Source organism: Triticum urartu, chromosome 5A (genome assembly GCF_056163025.1).
Source record: "Triticum urartu cultivar PI428250 chromosome 5A, HENAU_Tu73, whole genome shotgun sequence".
Taxonomy (NCBI): Eukaryota; Viridiplantae; Streptophyta; class Magnoliopsida; order Poales; family Poaceae; genus Triticum; species Triticum urartu.
This window is the reverse complement of record NC_141877.1, coordinates 391,865,551-391,872,639: the sequence shown is the minus strand read 5'-3', so window position 1 is coordinate 391,872,639 and position 7,089 is coordinate 391,865,551. Positions and strand designations below refer to the sequence as shown.

The 7,089-nt window shown below is 52.3% G+C and overlaps 1 pseudogene; it reads left to right on the top strand.

The window, feature by feature from the left end:
• The first annotated feature begins 3,116 nt into the window (after nt 1-3,116).
• Nucleotides 3,117-4,255, top strand: LOC147971543 (uncharacterized; annotated as a pseudogene).
• Nucleotides 4,256-7,089: the final 2,834 nt, after the last annotated feature.

Genomic DNA, 7,089 nt, shown 5'->3' with positions numbered 1-7,089 from the left:
TTTTTTAGCGCTCCGGACACACCCGCCAATGGTCGTTACTCTTGGCGGGATCTAGACTGGCCCCACAGATCAATACTAGTTTTTTCTGCGCACTTTGTGCTCACTCGTGCGCACCCGAGAGCAACTTCCCGGTCGGTCACCCATCCTGAAACTACTCCAAGCTGAGCACGCTTAACTCTGGAGTTCTTTCCGAATGGGCTCCCGGGAAAGAAGGAATTCCTTATTGATATGAGTAGTCTATCATCCCTAATAAGCCAGGCTATCATATACACCTCCACTTAGAGGAACCGACATCCTCGTCGAGCCATAGGAACGTTCCCTCTTGGCATATATGTATGTGCTTCCAGTCCGACACATGTGCCATGCCGTGTGCCACGACGGGTCATAAACGTCATGCACAGCATGGCTGTGCATCCGTCCGCAAACATCCGTGTAACCGCGAGGGTCGGCTCTGATACCAAGTTGTAACGCCCCGGACACACCTGCCGATGATCGTTACTCCTGACAGGATCTAGACTGGCCCTACGGATCAATACTAGTCGTTTCTGCGCACTTTGTCCTCACTCGTGCGCATCCGGGAGCAACTTCCTGGTCGGTCACCCATCCTGAAACTACTCCAAGCTGAGCACGCTTAACTATGGAGTTCTTTCTGAATGGGCTCCCGGAAAAGAAGGAATTCCTTATTGATATGAGTAGTCTATCATCCCTAATAAGCCAGGCTATCACATAGTGGACGGTGACCTTCTGCCTTTAGGGGAATGATTTGTTGTTGGGAAAGAAATGATGATGGCGATGGCTTATTAGCTATTCTATGATATACCTAATGATGTGGAGACCAGATGAGACATGTGGTGACATGGAATATGTGAACGTTGAAAGAAATAAAAATAGAAATATATAGTTATAATGAAAATGTGAAAAGGAAGAGAAAGGAGAACCAACAACAGTGCCTTATTTCTAAAGAAAAGATACTCAATGGGCATCTTAGATCTGTTAAATATCAAGAAAAACAATAGCCAATATAATGGCAGATGGCTAGACGTAGAATGACCAGTAAAAAATAAAAATGACATTGATTGTAACAGCCTGCTAGAGATCAAAAATTAAACTGAACCAACAGTAGATGCAAGGGAAACTCTGAATATCCTTCCCATACTAGGCTTTGGAGGCCGAAATGGTCACTTGCCTCTTGAGACGAGATATAGAAATCGTTGAAGCACACATTGATTGGGCGTCACCACTAGCAATGCAGACTTGCCATTCAATGCCACCAATTCAGAGGGGAGGAGAAATTGGACCAAAAGAACACTAAAAAAGATGTCGTAGCCGCTACACCAACAGCTAAAGACACATCAACTGCCAAGATTTGAATGGAGTCAACAGATCTGGGGACAAAGACTCTTACAGGCTCTTCACGATGCCAGATTGGACTTTGTCGAGGTAGAAAAAGGATGGAGAGATCTTATTCCAACACATCATTGCCCCATCATCTCGTCGACGTCCTCAGGAAAAAAACATAAGAAAAAGGAAATGAGATGGAAGGGTCCCCACTTTTCTTGCTGCCAACGAGGTCGCCGGAGGGAGAAAAGGAGAGGGATAGAGGCATCAACACGTTGAAGTGTGGCCGCAAGACGAGAAAAGTTTTCCCCCTAGGGTTTCGTTGTCCTCTGGCGGCGCCTCCGTTGAGAGTCTATTTATGCCTTTTATCGCCGATCATCCCCACCCGTTCTCCGCCCCTACCTCGGATCTGATCCCTGGGAGGCCGCGCGTGGAAGGTTGAGGTGGGTTTTGGCTTTTGGAGCCTCGCCCGTCTAGGGTTAGGGTTTTGCGATCGGGGTCATCATGGCGACGCAGGAGGAACCAGGCAGAACCCGCCGGGGGAAGGAGCCTGTGGAAGAACTCCTGAGTCGTTTGGAGCTTCAAGAAGACGAGGAGGGACAATTTTGTCCGGGAAGATGAGTTCAAGGAGGAAAATATAGAGACCAAGTGGCTTGCGGTCGCCAAGGTGCACACCGATAAGGGGTTCAGCCCGTCTGCCCTATATGCAGATATGAGATCGGCATGGAATCCAGCCAGGGAGGTCCGCTGGCGCAGGGTTGATGACAACCTGTTCACGGTACGGTTCGGATGTCTGGGGACTGGAACATGGCAATACATAAGGGGCCATGGCTGTTTAGGAACCAGGGAGTTCTGATAGAGGAATATGATGGGTTCACGAAGCCAGAATCGGTGGTGCTGGATAAGCTTGTGGTATGGGCAAGGATATTGAAACTGTCGGATAACTACTTGTTTCCTGCAGCAACCAAAGTATGTGTCGGAGAATGGGCAGGGTGTTAGAGGTTCAAACAACTCTACCTGTTGGCTTTGTAGGGGAGTTCATGAGGGTCAGAGTTGAGCTTACAGTTTCTAAGAAGCTCATCAAATTTGTTTCAATTACAAAGAATGGGCAAAAAGATTTCTACCAAGTTCAACATGAGAAACTACCCGATTACTGTGGCAACTGTGGTCTAATGGGACATTGATATGAGGAGTGTGGCACTAGGGAACATGATGTATCCAAGCTGGAGTGGGGTGATTTACTTTTGGTTGACGGAGGAAGCGGCCGAGGTAGAGGTCGCGGTGTAGGGATGCGGGAGAGGTGAAAGAGGGAGGGATGAACCACCTTTTGGCCCTGGACGTGGCCGAGGAGCCCCTCCTTTTGCTTCAGCGGGGAGGGATACAATGCAGAGTTGGCATCATAACGCGTTGTACAATCCGGTGACCACTGATATGGAACCGGGGCAAGGGTCGGGATAGGAGACGGAGGACCAAGACATGCGCCAGGTTCAAGTTCTGGGAAAGCGGACATCAGTTGATACACAACAGGCACTGTCGGGCGGGTCTAACACTTTGGCCTTGGTCCCAAGTATAGCTAAGACATCAAATGTGGCAGCAATAGTTGATCAGTTTGAAGGACAAACAATGCCAGGGATTACTTTGGAGGCTGCAAGCATGCCTCAGAAGAATGCAAATAGAAAGAAGTATAAAGGAGTTGATGGAGAAGCAATAGACAGTTCGGCAGGGCAGCAAACCAATGAGATATCGGCATCCTCCCGATAGGGGGATGACCGGACACAATGAAAATATTATCGTGGAACTGCCGAGGTCTTGGGAATGCCCCGATAGTGCGTGCCCTGCTGGATGTCCAGCGAAGATGTTCCCCTGACATGGTGTTTTTGTCGGAGACCCACCTTGACAGCTATCTGGCAGAATGTTTAAGGAGGAGGATGATGATGGACCAGAAACTTGTGTGCACGAGTAATGGTAGAAGTGGTGGTTTAGTTCTTTTTTGGAATAATCATATCAATGTACGTAGGCTTGCTCTAGATGCTATGTTCATTGATGTAATAATTGAGGATAATAATAACAATCCGGTTTGGCGTTTGACGGGGATGTATGGTGAGTTTAGATGGGCGAATAAGCATCTCACCTGGTCACGTATGCGGCAACTTCACCAGAGTCAGAATTTGCCATGGCTCTTGATTGGCGACCTCAATGAAATCCAGTTTCTTCATGAGAAGGAGGGAGGCAATCCACGTCCGGCACAATATATGCATGCTTTCCAAGAAGCAATTGATGACTGTGGATTACATGATATGGGCTTCCTCGGAGACCCGTTCACATGGACACGTGGAAGAATAAGGGAAAACTAGACAGACGCCTGGTGAATGATGCATGGGCGAGCTTGTTTACTAATGCGGCATTGCAGAACTTGGAATTTAACCACTCTGACCACAGACCTCTTCTTGTGGATACAGTGTTCTATACACACCCAACAGCCGGCCAGAATAACGTACAAGTGAAAAGTTTCGAGGCATGCTGGTTGAGGGAGAGGAGTTTTGAGGAGACGGTGACGGCGGCATGGAATGATGTTACAGCCGATCTATCTGTGACTAATATTTATGACAAGCTGAATAAGATGCATAACCAGTTCCACGACTGGGACCAAAGAGTTCTCAAGAAGCCAAAAAAGCGTCTGCGTAAAGCACAGCGAGATCTTGAGAGAGTTATGGTGGGGCCTATGGATGATGAGAATGAAGAAAAGAGAAGAGAATTATCTGAACTAATCGAGTATTTGCTGGAATTGGAAGAGATCCAAGTGAGGCAACAGTCCAGAGCAACTTGGCTAAAAGTTGGCGACCATAACACTGCTTTTTTCCAAGCTTTCACTTCGGCAATGTCGGATGTGGGGTTCCGGCAAACCCTGAAGGTTTGAACACTGAGTGCGCGCGAAGTCTTTTCCTCCCACCGATCTACGCCCTAAGCTCACTAAGATCTCGCGGACGAACTCGATGAACTCGCAACACAGAAAGACACCAGATTTATACTGGTTCGGGCCACCATTGTGGTGTAATACCCTACTCCAGTATGGTGGTGGTGGATTGCCTCTAGGGCTGATGATGAATAGTACAAGGGAAGAACAGCCTCCTGAGGTTGAGGTGTTCTTGAGCTTGGTGAGCTTGTGTGTGTGTGGATGGTCTGAATGATCCATCCCTTGCTAAGGTGGTGGCTAGTCCTATTTATATTGGCCCTGGTCCTCTTCCCAAATATCGAGCGAGAAGGGAGCCAACAATGGCGGGCCAATTTGAAGGGGGGCAGCTAGTACAAGCTATCCTGACAAAGGTGGTCTTCACCTGCCAAAAGCTCTCGTGGTGACGCCGTCTTGGGCTCCACGATGACCTCCGTCTTGCCGTCCTCCTGGTCCTGGTCTCGTTGCACCAATATAGCAACCTTTGCCTGATGCCTCGGTACTCTTCGCCTGCGCTGGCCTGCTTAGCACCAAAGAGGAAACAAGGATGCTGCGCGCGCTGGCGCCCGCCTGGTGTCGTGCGTCATGGCTCACGTCACGAGGGTCTTGTGAGGTTTGTCCCGCCTTGATATCTCCGCTCCTCGTGAGCCTGCCTAGCTAGGATACTCCCGAGGAGGTCTTGCGTCGTCCGCCTCGCGAGGCTTGGACCCTCACGAGGGTCTTGGATGTTTTGTTGGTGAAGATGGGCCATACGGCCTGCTGGCTTGGTCACGGCATGGGCCGTAGGCAGGCAAGTCTGGGGACCCCCGTTCCCAGGACGCCGACAGTAGCCCCCGGGCCCAAGGTGCTCTCGGGCTTGGCTTCGCAGCGAAGCCAAGGGCCTAGTACGGAGCGCCGCGGGCCCCCAAAGCATGTGGCCTCGATTGACGCGTGGTGGATGATTGGACGTGGGCGCCTCCGCTTCCCCATGTTGCCTCGGCAACTGCTCGACTTGTCAAGTCCCTGCGACATGCAAGCAAAACCATCATTACCTGCGATCGTGGGAGACGCCGGTTGGCCTTCCCTTGCTATAAATGGTGAGGGGGCGGAGCCCCCGTTGCCCATCTCTTCCTTGCTTGCTCCTTCCTCCTTGCTCCATCACTTGCAGTGACACCCATGGCACCATGAAGGAAGTTCTCTGTCGCCGAGAAGGGGAAAGCCCCTCGTGAGGGACCCGGCTCCTTGGCGCCCAAGCGCAGCCGTGGCCGCCCGCGTAAACATGTCGCGACCCCCATCGTGGCCCATTGTCGAGACAGCATCACGGCACGCGGAGTGGGTCATCCCAGCCATGGCGGTCTAGTTGATGAGGGGAGGCGTGCCATGGTGGCGCGGCCTCCTCATCTGCGCTTCCACACGGCGGAGGTGTCGCCGGAGTTCGTCGTCTGGTCAGAGAACCCGGCTGGCAACTGGCTCCAACTCCTGCGCTTCTTCGCCGGCGAACTGCCGGCCTCTGGTCCAAGCAGACTCTGGCTGCAGGCAGATGGCTGCTGCAGCAAGGCCTCTTGGGTTGCGGTCGAGATTTCCGCTGTGGGCAACATAGCCCTGGCCCGCGGCTGGCAGACATTCGCCCGTGCACGCGGCCTGGGCAGGCGGTGCACCCTCCACTTCAGGTACGATGGTGGGTCGACCCTTTATGTGAGGGTGTTTGGGGAAGATGGTCACCGCGTCGGGTGCTGCCCTGAGGCGAACGATGATGAGGAGGTACTCGGCCTTGGGGATGGTCGCGACGAGGACGAGGGCGAGCCCGCCCTCGTCGGCGATCGTGTCTCGTCCAGCTACGATGGCTCTTCCTCCGGCTACAGCTCCAGCAGTGGCGGCTGTGCCCAGCCGCCACGCCGCCGCACCAGTCTTGAAGGCGGCGGTGGGTCATCTCGTCGCCGCACCTCCGTGAAGCGTGAGGGAGGATCTGGCTAGGCTCGGGGTAGTGCTAGGTGCCTGTCCTCGCGGATCGCTGCAACACTACTTTTGTTTTGCTCTTTTCCTGCATCAAGAATGAAACCAACATGGGCCCGGGGGGCGTGTATCGAACTATGGTTCCTTGGATATATCAGTATGCGTTCTGTTCTCGTGTTGTGTCATTATTTTGCGCAAAGATAACTTAACCTGGTATACTCAGGACGTCCTCTTCCTCGCGAAGCGTTTATTTCCTCGCATTCATCTTGCCTCGGTGGCCTGCATTCGCTCAGGAACTGCGAAAAACTCGTTAGGAAGTGCGTTAAAAGATTTGCCATTCATCCTGGCCCCGACCTGGAGCTTTGTGTCGCGGTACCCGAGGGACATAGACTAGGAGAGGTGCACTAGTTTCTGGGCTCGAACGAGGGTGGCTTGCGAGAAGGCAGAAAGAAGGAACAATGCTCGCGAGGGCGCCTGCCTAGCCCCCTCGCAAGGCATGCGAGATAGAGAGAACACGAGAAAATTCGAGCCGGAAAAACGCAGTGAGAGGCGAGGGAATCAAATCGGCAAGGAACGCCAAAGGCAAACTTTGATTGAGGAAAAGCGAGTCAACTACGCAAAGCAAATGAAAAGCCGCGTCCGACACCTAATCTAGTCTTCAAGTCTTCTCACCAGTGCAGAGCTAAGTGTTGTCCACTAGGCGTGGGAGGGAGCCCAGGGGCCTGAGGCCGGCGCTCCTGAGACTCCGGGGCGTGTACAGCCCCACTCATTATTACGTGAGAGTGTCATGGGCGGCGATTCTTCACAGGCACCGGGCCTTCTTCACAGGCTCTGGGCCTTTCTTCTCAGGCTCTGGGCCTTGCTTCTCA